Source organism: Trachypithecus francoisi, unplaced genomic scaffold (genome assembly GCF_009764315.1).
Source record: "Trachypithecus francoisi isolate TF-2019V2 unplaced genomic scaffold, Tfra_2.0 Lachesis_group13, whole genome shotgun sequence".
NCBI classification, from domain to species: Eukaryota; Metazoa; Chordata; class Mammalia; order Primates; family Cercopithecidae; genus Trachypithecus; species Trachypithecus francoisi.
The window spans coordinates 105,583,467-105,602,603 of record NW_022681458.1 but is presented as its reverse complement, the minus strand read 5'-3'; the positions used below and the strand labels follow the sequence as shown (position 1 = coordinate 105,602,603).

The window sequence follows — 19,137 nt, the reverse complement described above, 5'->3', positions numbered from 1 at the left end:
GCTGTGGGTTTGTCATAAATAGCTCTTATTATTTTGAGGTACGTTCCATCAATACCAAATTTATTGAGCGTTTTTAGCATAAAGGGCTGTTGAATTTTGTCAAAAGCCTTTTCTGCATCTATTGAGATAATTATGTGGTTCTTGTCTTTGGTTCTGTTTATATGCTGGATTACGTTTATTGATTTGCGAATGTTGAACCAGCCTTGCATCCCAGGGATGAAGCCCACTTGATCATGGTGGATAAGCTTTTTGATGTGCTGCTGAATCCGGTTTGCCAGTATTTTATTGAGGATTTTTGCATCGATGTTCATCAGGGATATTGGTCTAAAATTCTCTTTTTTTGTTGTGTCTCTGCCAGGCTTTGGTATCAGGATGATGTTGGCCTCATAAAAAGAGTTAGGGAGGATTCCCTCTTTTTCTATTGATTGAAATAGTTTCAGAAGGAATGGTACCAGCTCCTCCTTGTACCTCTGGTAGAATTCAGCTGTGAATCCATCTGGTCCTGGACTTTTTTTGGTGGGTAGGCTATTAATTGTTGCCTCAATTTCAGAGCCTGCTATTGGTCTATTCAGGGATTCAACTTCTTCCTGGTTTAGTCTTGGAAGAGTGTAAGTGTCCAGGAAATTATCCATTTCTTCTAGATTTTCTAGTTGATTTGCGTAGAGGCATTTATAGTATTCTCTGATGGTTGTTTGTATTTCTGTGGGGTCGGTGGTGATATCCCCTTTATCATTTTTTATTGCGTCTATTTGATTCTTCTCTCTTTTCTTCTTTATTAGTCTAGCTAGCGGTCTGTCAATTTTGTTGATCTTTTCAAAAAACCAACTCCTGGATTCATTGAATTTTTGGAGGGTTTTTTGTGTCTCTATCTCCTTCAGTTCTGCTCTGATCTTAGTTATTTCTTGCCTTCTGCTAGCTTTTGAATGTGTTTGCTCTTGCCTCTCTAGTTCTTTTAATTGTGATGTTAGAGTGTCAATTTTAGATCTCTCCTGCTTTCTCTTGTGGGCATTTAGTGCTATAAATTTCCCTCTACACACTGCTTTAAATGTGTCCCAGAGATTCTGGTATGTTGTATCTTTGTTCTCATTGGTTTCAAAGAACATCTTTATTTCTGCTTTCATTTCGTTATGTACCCAGTAGTCATTCAGGAGCAGGTTGTTCAGTTTCCATGTAGTTGAGCGGTTTGGATTGAGTTTCTTAGTCCTGAGTTCTAGTTTGATTGCACTGTGGTCTGAGAGACAGTTTGTTATAATTTCTGTTCTTGTACATTTGCTGAGGAGTGCTTTACTTCCAATTATGTGGTCAATTTTGGAATAAGTGTGATGTGGTGCTGAGAAGAATGTATATTCTGTTGATTTGGGGTGGAGAGTTCTATAGATGTCTATTAGGTCCGCTTGGTGCAGAGATGAGTTCAATTCCTGGATATCCTTGTTAACTTTCTGTCTGGTTGATCTGTCTAATGTTGACAGTGGAGTGTTGAAGTCTCCCATTATTATTGTATGGGAGTCTAAGTCTCTTTGTAGGTCTCTAAGGACTTGCTTTATGAATCTGGGTGCTCCTGTATTGGGTGCATATATATTTAGGAGAGTTAGCTCTTCCTGTTGAATTGATCCCTTTACCATGATGTAATGGCCTTCTTTGTCTCTTTTGATCTTTGATGGTTTAAAGTCTGTTTTATCAGAGACTAGGATTGCAACCCCTGCTTTTTTTTGTTCTCCATTTGCTTGGTAGATCTTCCTCCATCCCTTTATTTTGAGCCTATGTATGTCTCTGCATGTGAGATGGGTCTCCTGAATACAGCAGACTGATGGGTCTTGACTCTCCATCCAGTTTACCAGTCTGTGTCTTTTAATTGGAGCATTTAGTCCATTTACATTTAAGGTTAATATTGTTATGTGTGAACTTGATCCTGCCATTATGATATTAACTGGTTATTTTGCTTGTTAGTTGATGCAGTTTCTTCCTGGCCTCGATGGTCTTTACATTTTGGCATGTTTTTGCAATGGCTGGTACCGGTTGTTCCTTTCCATGTTTAGGGCTTCCTTCAGGGTCTCTTGTAAGGCAGGCCTGGTGGTGACAAAATCTCTAAGCATTTGCTTATCTGTAAAGGATTTTATTTCTCCTTCACTGATGAAGCTTAGTTTGGCTGGATATGAAATTCTGGGTTTAAAATTCTTTTCTTTAAGAACGTTGAATATTGGCCCCCACTCTCTTCTGGCTTGTAGAGTTTCTGCCGAGAGGTCTGCTGTTATTCTGATGGGCTTCCCTTTGTGGGTAACCCGACCTTTCTCTCTGGCTGCCCTTAAGATTTTTTCCTTCATTTCAACTTTGGTGAATCTGGCAATTATGTGTCTTGGAGTTGCTCTTCTGGAGGAGTATCTTTGTGGCGTTCTCTGTATTTCCTGAATTTGAATGTTGGCCTGCCCTACTAGGTTGGGGAAGTTCTCCTGGATGATATCCTGAAGAGTGTTTTCCAACTTGGTTCCATTTTCCCCCTCACTTTCAGGCACCCCAATCAGACGTAGATTTGGTCTTTTTACATAATCCCATACTTCTTGCAGGCTTTGTTCATTTCTTTTTCTTCTTTTTTCTTTTGGTTTCTCTTCTCGCTTCATTTCATTCATTTGATCCTCAATCGCTGATACTCTTTCCTCCAGTTGATCGAGTCGGTTACCGAAGCTTGTGCATTTGTCACGTATTTCTCGTGTCATGGTTTTCATCTCTGTCATTTCGTTTATGATCTTCTCTGCATTAATTAGTCTAGCTGTCAATTCTTCCACTTTTTTTCAAGATTTTTAGTTTCTTTGCGCTGGGTACGTAATTCCTCCTTTAGCTCTGAGAGGTTTGATGGACTGAAGCCTTCTTCTCTCATCTCGTCAAAGTCATTCTCTGACCAGCTTTGATCCGTTGCTGGCGATGGGCTGCGCTCCTTTGCAGGGGGAGATGCGCTCTTATTTTTTGAATTTCCAGCTTTTCTGCCCTGCTTCTTCCCCATCTTTGTGGTTTTATCTGTCTCTGGACTTTGATGATGGTGACGTACTGATGGGGTTTTGGTATAGGTGTCCTTCCTGTTTGATAGTTTTCCGTCTGACAGTCAGAAGGACTGTCTGTTGGTCTGTTAGAGATTGCTTGAGGTCCACTCCAGACCCTGTTTGCCTGGGTATCAGCAGCAGAGGTTGCCGAAGATAGAATATTGCTGAACAGCGAGTGTACCTGTCTGATTCTTTCTTTGGAAGTTTCCTCTCAGGGGTGACGCCACCCTGTGAGGTGTGGGGTATCAGACTGCCCCTAGTGGGGGATGTCTCCCAGCTAGGCTACTCAGGGGTCAGGGACCCACCTGAGCAGGCAGTCTGTCCATTCTCAGATCTCAACCTCCGCATTAGGAGATACACGGCTCTCCCCAAAGCTGTCAGACAGAGTCGTTCGGGTCTGCAGCGGCCCCGCTCTTTCCCCTAATGGACTGCAGCTGTGCGCTTTCCGCAGCGGTAGAGTCTACAGAGACAGGCAGGCTTCCTTGAGCTGCTGTGAGCTCCACCCAGTTCGAGCTTCCCAGCGGCTTTGTTTACCTACTTTAGCCTCAGCAATGGCGGGCGCCCCTCCCCCAGCCTCGCTGCTGCCTTGCGGATAGATCGCCGCAGACGGCTGTGTTAGCAGTGAGGGAGGCTCCGTGGGCGTGGGACCCTCCCGGCCAGGTGTGGGATATATTCTCCTGGTGTGCCTGTTTCCTTAAAGCGCAGTATTGGGGTGGGAGTTACCCGATTTTCCGGGTGTTGTGTGTCTCAGTTCCCCTGGCTAGGAAAAGGGATTTCCTTCCCCCTTGCGCTTCCAGGTGAGGCGATGCCTCGCCCTGCTTCAGCTCACGCTGGTCAGACTGCAGCAGCTGACCCGCACCGATTGTCCGGCACTCCCTAGAGAGATGACCCCAGTACCTCAGTTGAAAATGCAGAAATCACCGGTCTTCTGTGTCGCTCGCGCTGGGAGTTGGAGACTGGAGCTGTTCCTATTCGGCCATCTTGCTCCGCCCTCAACATTATTTATTTTTTAGAAGGGTAACAACTAAAAGCAAATGTTAGACTTTCAAGGTAACTACATATGTCAGGGGATTTTTCCTTTCATGCAAGAGCCTCCATTTCCATCCCTTTCAGATTAATAATTTGAAAAATAGAAGAATTTACGTGGAGCAGTGAGATACATTGCTGTCAAGGGAGGGGAACATTTGAGAAGCAGATGTATATTTGAAACAGAAATAGTAATGATTGTGTAGATAAATGTGCCTTTGGCTTGGAGGTGAGCTTTACCAGTCTGTGACATTTCTCAGTCAAGGAGCTGGAAGCCTGCAGAACCAGAAAATACTTTCTGCATTACATGAAGGACTGGTTCCACAATCTGCAATCTTTCTTACCTCAAACTGGGCTGGTAGACAATTACAATTACTTGAAAAATTTCCCCAATTCCCATATTAAGGGCATTCACTTCTATGGATACACTGACAGCAACTAAAACTCTCGAGTCTTAAGGTTCTATAGAGGGTGATTAACTGATCTAAGTATTTGGACACCAGTTGCATACAAGCCTGGATGCTGGGTACCACATGAAAGGGAAAAGTGAAGAAAAAGACTGGTTTCAGCTCTCAGAGAGGTTGCTAATTCCTAAGGAAGACTGACAAGTAAGAACACAAATATTATACAAGACAGAATGAGATGTAAATGGAAAATTGAGCTATAAAAACTACTTGAGGAAAGGTAAAGCGATTAATTTTTACTAGAGGCCTAAAGAAACAGACTTCATGGACAGGACACATTTAAGCAGGATCTTCAAGAATTTCATCATTTTAGAGACCACCATACTCCCCGCTTCAACCCCTCACCCCACCATGTAACACAATGCTCTTTCCTGGGATGCATTACAATGTGAGGAGAATAACACATTCCTACTATAGGAATGACCTAGACTAGCTTGGATGGGGTAGACTAGCAGATATTTGCCCAACTTTTAACAATTACAAATACAAAATAATTTTCAGAGTATACCAATTGCTTAGAGTGATTGGGAACAACCAAAGTGTAGCCAGCTAGAATAAACTTCCTTTTATTGTAGGGAAATCCTAATGTCTGGGTCCTTCTAGATCCCTTTTAATGAGACAGTGGGCCTTCAGTTTTACTCAGTCATTAAGTGAGAGAAAACACAGCACATATTCATTATATTGAATTTATTCTCAAATGTGTTAAAGAAAAATCAAATAGTTCAGACAATAACAAATCAGTGCTTTGCGTAGATAATTTACCGAGACTACATACAAAATCCCAAATCTGTGCCCCAGACACTACGCTAAAAGATTGCAAATCATGAAGTAGGTTTTAATATTTCCATTTTATAGAATAGGAAACTGATACTTAGGCAAATGGCAAGTTCTGAGACAGGTTAAGATTTGCCTAATACTAAACAGCTATTTGAAGGTACCACAGAAATTCAAGCTTTGGCTTCCTGACTGTATGGGCAGTCAGACCATGACCTCTAGCCTCCATACACTTCCACTGATGTCTTTTAGTCTCAAATAATAAATTGGAGAGCATTAAGAATGAGCATTAAGAGAGCACTAAGAATGTTAGTTTTCGCCCTCCAAAACTTAGTTCCTATTACCAATTAAATATCTTTCAAGTTTTTTCTTTTCTTTCTAAAATAATTTGATTGATGCTCTTCAGATATGTACCATTCTGCTTCAATTTTGTCCTCAAGAGCTATTTCAAAACAGTGATTTCATGTCAAAATAAAAGCAAAATAGGCCGGGTTTGGTGGCTCATGCCTGTAATCCGAGCACTTTGGGAGGCCGAGGTGGGCAGATCACAACGTCAGGAGTTCGAGACCAGCCTGACCAACATGATAAAACCTTGACTCACCTAAAAATACAAAAATCAACCAGGCTTGGTGGCACGTGCCTGTAATCACAGCTACTCAGGAGGCTGAGGCAGGACAATAACGTGAACTCAGGAGGCGGAGGTTGCAGTGAACTGAGATCGTGCCACTGCACTCCAGCCTGGGTGACACAGCAAGACTCCATCTCAAAAAAAAAAAAAAAAAAAAGGCAAAATAAGTAAAATGTTATTTTCTCATGAAGGTTATTGATTATATCAAAATAATATAATATTCTCTGACTTGTTTAGAACAAAATTCATAATTCAGGATCCAATTCTCATTTGAAAATAGCTCTGGTCTTTGGGACAATCATGCATATAAAATTTGCTCACATCTAGATAAAAGTTCCGCCACTTTAATTTTAAATTCCACAATGTTCTTGGGCTCTTTGCTTCCCATGTTAGCATCTTTGCCATTTGGATATGGCTATCTGTTAGTTCACTTGCTTTCTTTTCAAACTCCTTCCTAGTGCTCTAATAAATTACATATTTTTTTCTATCAAGTTTAATGTCCTTTCATAGCAGTGAACATGACTTGCAGAGTACACAATGCACTGAAAGATTCTCAGCAAACAGAGTATGGTCATTTTGATTCCAATGTTTGCTCAGGCAATAGTTTGCCATTTGGAACCAACCCAAAAGCCAGCAAAAGCATGATGGGCCATCTGTTCATTTTTCCTTTCTCGTTCTCAAGAATTTAAAATAATTATTTCCATTCATATAGCTTTTTACTTTCAAATCGTTTACCAATTCCTGTGCATATAATTTCATTTATCAACTTAAGCTTTCCACTAAAATAAAAATAAATAATTCAGGGGAAAGTGAAAATCTAACATTTGTCTTATCCAGTGATATCATCAGTTTTTTTGTTTTTGTTTTTTTCTTTCTTTCATGGAGAACCAAAGAACAGGGACATCAAATACCCCTCAGGGATAAAGCACATGACTTCAGTAAGTAATGTTTTGCTCTCCCTGCCTGGTCAAGTTCCTATGCCCTCATGAGCCAAAGATGGTTCAAACTCAGAATAGGGAAGAGAGGAATTGGAAAAACAAGAATGTTAGATATAAGACAGAACTATTGCTTGTTGTTGAGGGTTGGGAGAGAACATATGCTCAACTTTATGCCTTCATGTCTAAAACACCAAAAGCAATGGCAGCAAAAGCCAAAATTGACAAATGGGATCTAATTAAACGAAAGAGCTTCTGCACAGCAAAAGAAACTACCATCAGAGTGAACAGGCAACCTACAGAATGGGAGAAAATTTTTGCAGTCTACTCATCTGAGAAAGGGCTAATATCTAGAACCTATAAAGAACTCAATCAAATTGACAAGAAAAAAACAAACAACCCCATCAAAAAGTGGGCAAAGGATATGAACAGACACTTCTCAAAAGAAGACATTCATACAGCCAACAGACACATGAAAAAATGCTCATCATCACTCGCCATCAGAGAAATGCAAATCAAAACCACAATGAGATACCATCTCACACCAGTTAGAATGGCAATCATTAAAAAGTCAGGAAACAACAGGTGCTGGAGAGGATGTGGAGAAATAGGAACACTTTTACACTGTTGGTGGGACTGTAAACTCGTTCAACCATTGTGGAAAACAGTGTGGCGATTCTTCAAGGATCTAGAACTAGAAATACCATTTGACCCAGCCATCCCATTACTAGGGATATACCCAAAGGATTATAAGTCATGCTGCTATAAAGACACATGCACATATATGTTTATTACGGCACTATTCACAATAGCAAAGACTTGCAATCAACCCAAATATCCATCAATGACAGACTGGATTAAGAAAATGTGGCACATATACACCATGGAATACTATGCAGCCATAAAAAAGGATGAGTTCATGTCCTTTGTAGGGACATGGATGCAGCTGGAGACCATCATTCTCAGCAAACTATAGCAAGAACAGAAAACCAAACACTGCATGTTCTCGCTCATAGGTGGGAATTGAACAATGAGATCGCTTGGACACAGGAAGGGGAGCATCACACACCGGGTCTTATTGTGGGGAGCGGGGGAGGGGGGAGGGATAGCATTAGGAGATACACCTAATGTAAATGACGATTTAATGGGTGCACCACACCAACATGGCACATGTATACATATGTAACAAACCTGCACGTTGTGCACATGTACCCTAGAACTTAAAGTATAATAATAATAAAAATGTTTAACAGAAAAAAAAAAAACTTTATGCCAAATATGTGCAGTAACACAAAAGTTCATTTTAAATTTAGAGATATGATAGTACAGCATATCTGCTTCCATGCTGGGTGAAGCCCAGGAAGATAGCAAACTTCATGAAGAAATTTTTCTGTCATCACAGGCAGCTACTGTAGAGTAAAACTGTCACTTCTAATAAGGCATAGCCAAGCCTGAAGGGGAAGGGAGGGGCCACAGAGGACACTACACTCCAAGGTGTGTATTTCTACAGGCTCAAATATGTCTGTGACAGCATTCCAAAGATTCCTCCCACTGTACCTACTGCCACCCAAATGGGTGCTGTGAATGGTCTGAGAGGCAACTGTTCCTCAATGAATCTTATGTTTATGATGAAAAGATGCAGCCCTAGAGGGCAGAACTGCTGGGGTACTCTAAACCCTCTAAAGTCCTTTTCAGATCATATCTTCTAACTATCCTCACTTCCTAAAACTCTTCCACTGTGAATTTTAGAAGTTCTTGTCTCTTATCATTAAAAGCATTGGTATTCTCGATCCCCTGTGTTCCAGAACCTGATCCTGTCTTGAGAATACCATTTTCCCCATAGCCCTTTCAAATGATAGCTCTTATCCCATTGCATTGTTGTAAGCCTCGCTTGAAGGAAGGATGGTGTCCTCTTATCTCCTCATTGTCACTTCCTTCCTATCTTCTCTTCTTTCTCCATGAAAACAACCGACTTTGAATCTCAGGTCATCAGGCTATTCCAAATACCAATTATCCTTGTTTCTGTTATTAACTCATACTTGGAGACCATTTTCTCTTAATTTTTGAGGATTTTTGATTCTGGCTCATTGTCCCTCTTTTTCATACCACTCCTGCTTTTTGGTGATTTCAATTTCCCTCCAACCTAATATTACCCTGCTAATATCCTGGCTTCTAAGTCACTGAACTCCTCTCTTCCTATGTTCCTCTCAGCTATGTTTCTCAGCCATTCGCTCACATTTGCTCTCTTGTCTTACCCTAACTGCATGCCCTCCATATTTTCCATTTTCAGCATCACATTCTGCTATGTTTCCAGTCCACTCCCTCCAGGAACTCCTCTCCAACCTCCCTTTGACCCCATCAGAATCTACAGTTTCTCAGTGATATCAATTTACACTTTTCCTAGCTTGCCTTCAATTCAATCCTTTTGTAATCCAGCTTAAATTCTGGTGACCAATAATTATAATCCCTCCCTTGCATGTATCCACAAATTTTTGGTCATTCTCTCACTTCATCATAGGCAAAAACAAAGCCCTACTTAAATCTAACACTTTGTCTACTCCATGCCTGCAACTGCGTAACTGAACACGACTGAAGAAAAGCGTAAAACCATGATGAATGGCCTCACTTTAAATTCATGACCACTAATCTCAAGTAGGCTCTTAATGTTAACTGGAAAATATATTTCCATATCCATTTCTCTCTCACTCTACCAGTGGAGTATGTCATATTTTTAGTTCTTTCCTTAAACCTTCAATACCTCTTCCCCCATCCTTATTAGTTGATGACTTGGTTCCTTCTTCTCAGCAACATATTTTACTGATAAAATAAAAGAAACCAGAAAAAAACTTCTGTAAACTCCAACCACATCTACTCACTTGACTGCACCTGTGCCTGTTATACTCTACTTTTCCTTCTGGTGCTGATATGATTCCGATAACTGGAGGAACACCTGGGTTCTTAGTCTGGCACCGATTTTGATAGTGACACAGATGCTGTGGAGTGGTTTTATGGAGCAGAGAGCTTAATAAGAAAGAAAGAAGAAGCTCCCCCATACAGAGACAGAGGGAGGGGAACTCCAAAGCTGCACGAGGAAACCCTGTGTGCTGTGGAAAAGTGACTGCTTATATAAGGAGGCAGGAGGAGGCAGTGTCTGATTTGTGTAGGACTCAGGGTATTGGTTTGACTAGGTATGGCCCTCCCAATCTAGCCTTTTAATATGCAAATACAGGCCACCATGATGTTCTATACACCTTGGGCTATGTGGGGGCAGCCATGTTGTCAGGCACATGTTGGGCCAAGGGCCCAAGAAGACTGCAGAAATCGCCTTGTTTGGGTGGACCCAGTTTCTAATGGCCAGCTTGGCCCATCTAAGAGCTGGGGTTTTCCTGCTAGACAAGAAACATTTCTGGAGTTGCTTTAAAAGAAACAAAAGCTTCCCAAGGAACACTTTTCCTCTCTATCTGCCAAAAATAACTTCTTAATAACTCCTATAACAGTACCATAGATGCACTATCCATGCTTCTAGCTGATATGAGTGTCTCTACTTGTGCACCAAGTCCCAACTCCTCTGCACTGTCTGAAGACATCATGGCAGCAATTATACCCTCTTTTTCCAAACCATGACTTTCTTTTCTCTATTAAGTCTTTCTCTCCAACATAATAACTTGCTTTTTATTCTTCTACCTTCTTTTTACCTCTACTTCATTCTTGAGCTACTATTTATTTCTGCCTTTCCCTTTACAGAAACTTTCCTGTAAAGTGTTTTCTGTCCTTGCTGGGATTCATTTTCTTTCTTAATTCTTACTTGATTCAACCCCATGTTTTCTCCACACCACTCCATTAATGCTGCTCTTGGCAGCCCCATCAATGACCTCAGATTCAGTGGTAAGTCCTTGGTGCTCACCTTATTCCATCTACTAGCAGTACGTTACAAGGTCTATCTTGAAACACATTCTTCAATTGACTTTCCGGACACCCCCCACCCGATGTTTTGCCTCACACCTCATTTGCCACTACCTCTAAAGCTTCTTTTCGAGTTTCTCCTCATCTCCCTAACCTCTTAATGTTGGAGTACCAAGGACTTCATTTTGGAATTTTTATTTTCCTGTTTATGCTCACTTTCATTCTCTTGGGGCTTTACATCCTGCTTAAGTACTCATGATATGCTGACAACTCTAGGATCTCTCTCTCTCTCTATGAATTCTAGATTCATAGAAGCAACTACCTATGTCACACCGCCTGCTAAATGTCTAATAGGCTTACCAAGTTTAATGTGTCTAAATATTAAGCTTCTAATCTTCCTGACTCCAACCCCAAGCAAATATCCTCTATCTCATCTTTGCCCCATTTCAACTAATGCCATTCTTCCAGAAGCTCTGGCCAGAAACCTTGAATTCTTCCTGGAGTCCTTTCTATTTGTCACATCCTATCCCAAAATGATGCTAAATCTTTTCCACCTCTTTTCCTGAATGTTCTTTACCCAGAAAACTCATGACTCTCTTCTTTACCTCCATTGGCTCTTTACTTAAATGCCACTCTGAGGCCCTCCCTGACCTTGTATTTAGAACATCAACGCCCTATTCTCAACACTTACTATCCACTTCCCTGCATTATTTTTCTCTGTAGCATATATCACCGTTTTAAAAAATGTTATTTATTTATTTTGTTTATTGTCTGTTTGTCTCTCCCATTCTTCCACTGTCATATTATACACTCTTTGAAGACAGGGCATTGTTTTATTTGCTCACTGCTCTATCCCCAGTACCTAAAACAACATAACACATGGTAGGAACTCACTAATAGTTATAGAATATGTTAGGAATACCACTTTCAAGTAACCATTTTGAAGTTTGCATCCCCATCCTGAATATCACAAGGTCTCTTGTCTACTCCCTGAGCGACAGGATCCCTTTGCTTTCCTGCTGAGAGTGAAGCAGTTCTGGAAGGGGAAGCCCAGTAATGTACTCTTGCGTGAAAGAAAGCCTGTGGTTTTGATGTGTTAAGGCCTTGGGTATGATGGTTCGCTAGCATTAAAGTGGTGGTGAATAATTCTCTTCCTCCCTGCAATGCAGCATTTTGGTAGATAACGACATCTTATTTTCAGTCTGAATCATTTCTGATGACTTGTTCATTTCTAACAGCATGCTCATTCTTCTGCATACCATAGTCAAAGGATTTTGTTCATCTCTGCACTGCCCTGCCCCATCCCACTCACCTTTTCTAAAGTCAGCCTCGATCAGCCAGGGTCCCACTAGAAGTACAGAACCCACTCTGAGGAGTTAAAACAAACACAGAGAATTGTTTCCACAGCTATATAGAATGCAGGGAGGATGCTGAGAAAGCATCCAGTACAGAGGGAGGCAAACCAGAAATGAATGATGGTAGGAAGCTCCTACTCTAAGTCTGAAGAGACCAGAGGGGAGTGTTGTTACTGGAGCACTGGGGTGACAGTCACCTGGTGAAAAAATGAAATCAGGGCAGCTCATCACAGGGGTTTCTGGAGACCAAGAAGAGAAACAGTGGCTTCTGGGAATCACACCATAAACGTAGAAGTGAGAATTTCTCCCTCATTCCCACTAATGGAACATCCAATCTTCCATTAGTACCCTTCTTGGCGTAGGATCCTGGAAAACACAGTCTGCAGGGGTCAGCTAGTCTTCTCCCTTCACTGCTTCCCCACCCTTTGTGATACATAGCAAAGCAGGAGGAAATTCGAGAAACAGATCTTAAGGTAAACAGCTCCATGAACAGGCACATGAGTTGGTCATTTCTAGCAGTCAGAAGTTAATTGCCCCAGACGATCTGAAGATGCCTATAAGAATCTTCAAGATATGAAGTACAACCAAGCTTACTCTTAACAGCTTGGGGTAAGGTGGTGAGGTTTTGTTGTGGGGTGCTGACAGAAACTTAGGATAGTGCAGAAGGGGAGAAGAGGAGGGCTTCCAGCTTTGAGGCTGTTTCAGTTCCCACTAGGGTCATCCCTCTCTCACTAAGGAGCCCATTCTGTGGGAGGTCATGTCTGGGACCTGGGCACCAACACTCAGTTTCCCACTCATTTCCCATGTTCACCGTTGTTGGCAAACTTCCTTTGCATTAGTGGGGCTCTGATTTTCAAGAATCCAGAAATTCTCAAAAGGGCTATTAAGCTATTAACCATAGTTCTAAAGGATCATATTGTGAAAGCTATAATTGCCTACAGTAGGTCCCAAATAGAAAAGTAAATATGAAACTTTCTTTTACAAAAAGTTAAATGATGGGAAATAACTAATTTTGATTAGTTCTCTGATTAACCTTTATCTCTTGACTTATTATCTGAGTAGAATGACAAACTGAATCGCAAACTGAGGAAAATCACATGACTTTCTGGATGGAACTGTACATATATTTTCATCTACCTGCAAAAATAGCATGTATGCTTATTACATCTCCCACCTAATAACAGATTATTTTATAGCTACTTTTTATTTAGTTAAATCTCAGCATTGACAGCTGGGTGTGGCCAGGAGAGGAAAACAAGCTTAGGGGAATCCTAAAGAAGTTGATCATTCCCTAACTGTTCAATGCTGTGTTACTAGCCCAAGGCAGATCCAAGCTGGGGGAGATAAAAAGCTTTAAACAGTATAAGTCAAAGATATTAAAGTGTAGATTTTTCACTGGATTGGAATTTTAATATCTGAGAGAAGCTGAAGAAGCAATGGGATTATCCAGTGGGGAGGGTAATGAGTCAAAAGATCAAGGTTAATAGAAAACTGTTTTCTGCTTTTATACACCAAATCCAGCTCATTCAATAGTTAGGTTTTTCAGAGAACAAATAACCTTGTAGATTGTGATTACTGCTGTGAACAAGGTGAGATCAGAAGAGGCCTGTTTCAGGCAATTGTCCTTGAACCTGAGACCTGAGTGATGAGAACAAACAAAATAAACAGAGACTTAGAGAAAAACGTTCTTAGCAGAACACAGTGGCTCATGCCTGTAATCTCAGTGCTTTGGGAGGCCAAGGTGGGTGGATCACTTGAGGTCAGCAGTTTGAGACCAGCCTGGGCAACACATTGAAACCTTATCTCTACTAAAAATACCAAAATCAGCTGGGTGTGGTGGCATGCACTTGTGATTCCAGCTACTTGAGAGGCTGAGGCAGGAGAATCACTTAAACCCAGGAGGCAAAGCTTGCAATGAGCTGAGATCGCACCACTGCACTCCAGTCTCGGTGACAAAGTAAGACTCTATCTCAAAAAAAAAAAAAAAAAAACCAATAGTATTCTCATTTCATTAGTGGAAATAACATGAGTGAAGGTCACAAGGCAGGACCTACTAGTGATATAGGTATGGACCAAAGTACTAGAAGCATCAGATGCATAGTATATCAGAGGGAGAGGTCATTGAAGAGTGCATTGGAGTCAGGGGCCTAATGCCACAGTGGCGCTGAGATCTGGGCCTTGATTTTGAAATTAGTTATAAAGGAAATAAGAAGACATTAAAGCATTTGGAGCCACCAGATTTGTGTTTAAAAATAATAATAATCCTGGCTTTTCTGAGGTCAGTGTATTGCTGATGAGTAAGATGGACATAGAGGCATGTGTTGGAAGCATTTTACTAGTTGAAATAAGATGTGGTAGTAGCTTGGCCTAGAGATAGTGGCAGAAGGCAGACAGCAGCGGGTCCCCCGTGAAACCATACCTTCAAGCTGAGACAGTTTAAAGCCTGGAAGGTAAGCTACAAGTCAAATCCATGGACAGGATTGAGAGTCTCCTTTCCCATTTGGCGGTTTTCTTCTGATTGATCCTCACCCTTTACCTATTTTACATATACCTACCCTTCCCTAACTGGTTTTCTACACTGTCATGCCCACCTTTGAGTGGTGTCTTTGTTTTAACCTTTTTTGCATACACATATGCACAAACCAGTTAGCACGTACTACCCATTCTGAGCTCATAAAAGCCCTGGACCCAGCTACACTGGGAGGGAGACCACCCAACTTAGGGTGGGGTTTCAGGGATGGTGGATATCAGTGAGAATTAGTAGGTAGAACTTTGACCACGTAGTGTGGGATTAATTAAGAAGCTATACCCTTGCAGACGTTGGCAGGTCTGTGCTCCCTCTGAAGGCTCCAATGGAGAGTCTTTTCTTGCTCTTCCAGCTTCTGGTCACTCCATACATTCCTCAGCTTGTGAGGAACTGAGAGCTGTTCTGTCACTCAGTAGAATTCTTCTCTGCCCTCCTCACCCTTTGATTGTCAACATAACCTTATTCTTCTTGAATGCAGGACAAGGACATGAGAACCACCAAACATGGGTACGAGCCGTAATACAGGCGGGCTGGGGCATGTCCAGCCCAGCCGCAGGATGAGCATGGAACCTGCGGTGAGTGCAGGATCCAGGCTGGTGTGTAAGCCAGGTGTGGCCCAGCAGTGAATGGGGTACCTCCTGTGTCAGGCCCAGGACTGAGCAAGGTCCAGGTGGGGACATCGCTGACTGTGGAGGTCCCTGGCTGGCAAAGTGACTGAGAAAAATCCTGCACACTAGGTTATTGGGAGAAGAAATAGAGAGATGGTGGATATCAGGGAGAATTGGTAGGTAGAACTTTGATCATGTAGTGTGGGATTAATTAAGAAGCTAGAGTGGATGTTATTGATGCCCTGTTCTTGCCTTCTCTCTTGGCAGATTTCCCCTTTTTCCAGCTGCTGTCAGTGCTGGATGCTAGTTGCTCATAGCTGCCACCTTCTCTGGAGCTTTTCCCCAGCAAGACACTAGCTGCAGTGCTGGGGAGGTTAGGTCCTACAACCTCTCACTCCTGAGGAAGCTGGAAACCTGACATGTGATAACAAAAGGTCAGTCTCCTTGCCTCAGGGTGGGATCAGCTGAGTGCACAATTTGCATTCCAGAGCTTCCTTATGGGATCATGTTGAAGCTAGACTCACTTACATGTTTTGCCCAGCCCTCTCCTGTTTTTCTCACTTCCCTTCTGAGAGCACTAATTAAATAAATCACTTGACTATCACTAAATCAATTTCAATATTATAAGTTACTTGAGAATTCTTGTCTGAACTTCTACTTTTAGGGAACCCAACCTAAAAGAGAATTAATTTTCAGCAGATTACTTTATTATTATTATTATTATACTTTAAGTTCTAGGGTACATGTGCATAATGTGCAGGTTTGTTACATATATATACTTGTGCCATGTGGTGTGCTGCACCCATCAACTTGTCAGCACCCAACAACTCGTCATTTACATCAGGTATAACTTCCAATGTAATCCCTCCCCCCCTGCCCCCTCCCTATGATAGGCCCCGGTGTGTGATGTTCCCCTTCCCGAGTCCAAGTGATCTCGTTGTTCAGTTCCCACCTATGAGTGAGAACATGCGGTGTTTGGTTTTCTGTTCTTGTGATAGTTTGCTAAGAATGATGGTTTCCAGCTGCATCCATGTCCCTACAAAGGACACAAACTCATCCTTTAAACTCATCCTTTTTTATGGCTGCATAGTATTCCATGGTGTATATGTGCCACATTTTCTTAATCCAGTCTGTCACTGATGGACATTTGGGTTGATTCCAAGTCTTTGCTATTGTGAATAGTGCCGCAATAAACATACGTGTGCATGTGTCTTTATAGCAGCATTATTTATGATCCTTTGGGTATATACCCAGTAATGGGATGGCTGGGTCATATGGTACATCTAGTTCTAGATCGGGATTGTAAACTAGTTCAACCATTATGGAAAACAGTATGGCGATTCCTCAAGCAGATTACTTTTGACATGACTATGAGGTATCCAAGTAATGACATTAAATAGGTAGATTGATATAGGACTCAACCTCAGAGAGATAGAGTATTTGGGCATTAGTAGCATGTGAATAGTATTAGCAGCCAGAGGAATGGATGGAATTTCCAAGGAGGTATGTAACTAGATAGGAGGGTTTAGGGCTGAGCCATGAGATCTCTGACATTTAGAGGTAGAAGTTAAGGATTCAGCAAAAGAGAGAGTGTCGTGTCTTGGGAACTGAAGAAACTCTATGTCTAGATTTTGAGGTTGTAATAGGGTTCTATCAAATGAAATTATATAAAGTATTAGACTAACTAGTGGTCACTGACTGTCTTCTTTAATATACAATATGCAGAAAATTCAAGAAATGTGATGTTCTGTTGAAGAATCTTTTAATCATTGATACCTGCAAACTGATACTTTCAGAGTCTTTATAATTCTAAGTAGGGTTATTTTATGTTAACTGCACAATTAGCTCATGTCAGCAATGAAGGTTTTTTCATTTGAATTAAGTCCCCAGTCCCTATAAAATGAGAATTTTCCTCATTTGCTGAAGTCTTCCAATTACTTTCTAAGTTGAATTAGTAGTACACTAAACTTTTATTTCCAGAGAAATGAGTTCAAGTAGAGGTCATCCATGCAAATGAGTTCAGTGTTCTCAAACTAGCTTTTAAGGGTGTCAGAAAGTTCTATCTATATTGGTTTGTTTTTAAAGGCAAAGGAAAGATTAAAATATGGATTTGATGTATTTATTTAAAGTGAGGTTTGAAAATGACTGTACTTTTGTCTAAATCCCAGCACCCATCCAGCTACTTATCAGGGAGCAAAGTTCATGACAGGCCTGAGAATCCTAAGATGAGGAGGCAACAAACCAAAGGTGTGAGGCGAGTATCAAAGATCCCCTGAGTTAAAGATCCTATGGACAGTGGGGCTATAAATTATGTAAGTTTATATCAAGATATAAGGTTTTTATTACAACAAAACCCAAAGCTCTCAATTCTTGTTTAGTCTCTGCAATATTTTGAGTTAGATGGTATTTTTTTCAGCTTAATAATGGTGCAAATGATTTTTTTTTTAATAAAAGCTAAGCAACTGGAATAAATCATCTTGCGAAAGTTGGCTCATGGTCGTTTCCAATATACTAGTGTGGTGGACTAAATGGTGTTTCTCAAAAAAATATGTCCATGTCTTAATCTCCAGAACTTGTGAATGTGCCCTTATTTGGAAAAAGAATCTTTGAGGATGTCATTAAGTAAAGAATTTCAAGATGATATCAGCCTGGGTTATCTGGGTGTGCCTTAAATCCAGTGACCAGTGTCCCTATAACAGGCAAAACAGAAGACAAACAGAAGAAAGCCACAAGAAGACAAAGACAGAGATTGGAGTTTCGCAGCCACAAGCTGTGGAACATATGGAGTGACCAGAGGCTGGAAGAGCAAGAAAAGGCTATCCACTAGAGCCTTCAGAGGGAGCACAGACCTGCCAACATCTTAATCTCAGATATCTGGCCTCCAGAGCGCTAACAGAAAAATCTTTTGTTACTGTAAGCCACCAAGTGTGTGGTGATTTGTCACAGCAGCCACAGAAAATAAATATAAGTAACAACATTTAAACTGTATGATAACTATAACACAAATAATAGTAAAACATGGAACACGTACTCTGTGAGAGAGGTTACTGAGCACCTACGCACATTCTACCGGCACTATGTACTCAGAACTAGAGGTTCTTTTTGTCAGCTCAAGTTTATGAAATCCTAGGCAGGATTATCCCCATTTTACAACTCATGAAATGGGGGCTCGAAAAGGTTAAAATATTTTCCAGAAGGTCACGACAAGTAAGTGAGACAGTGGGGATTTGTGTCCAAGTCTGTCTAACCTCAAAACCTTTGCTCTTTCTAATATACCATTTAGCTTCTTCCACCTGGGGCTCATTCATTTTAGGCCATTTTAAAATTACAGTAAACTGTTCTCGTAGCTAGAATAGTCTTATACAAATACTGGCTGCCAGACAGAGATTTAGTGTCATTAAAGGCACTGTAGTCATCTTTCCGCCTGAAAACATTTTTTTTCTGACATCCTCATTCTCTTTCTAGAGAAAGTTTACACGTTAACTATTGCTGAGTCAGACTTGCAACCTTCCTTGCTTAACATCGTCAGAAAGATTTTTAGAAAGCTGAAAACAAGTCCTGAGACTGACAAGTCAATCATAAGTAGTTATCAAAAAATATAGGCAAAAGTTATATTTGTTGGGTATGAATTCCTCGTATAACCTGTTAGACTAAGTTTGTCAAAGTCTGACCTAAACGCTAGGCGCATTTTGGGGAGGATTGAAAAAGTTTCCCTGTTTATCATTGTCAGAAAATGGACATTCCTTGCATTAGAAATTGCACCAAATAATACCGTCTTGAAATGATAACTTTAAGGAAAATAAGATAATGGTGTAACCACCCCTCAAAAGCCCTTCCTAAATTGTTAATGCACTCCTGGTTTTCCTCAAACAAAGTGGGCAAATT

At 41.0% G+C, this 19,137-nt stretch overlaps 1 long non-coding RNA gene across 1 annotated transcript; it reads left to right on the top strand.

Moving 5' to 3' along the window:
- Window positions 1–15,532: 15,532 nt before the first annotated feature.
- On the top strand, window positions 15,533–18,845 carry LOC117095060. Its single transcript, XR_004441794.1, has 2 exons — window positions 15,533–15,686; window positions 17,421–18,845. It is a non-coding gene; the product is annotated as an uncharacterized LOC117095060 (long non-coding RNA).
- Window positions 18,846–19,137: the final 292 nt, after the last annotated feature.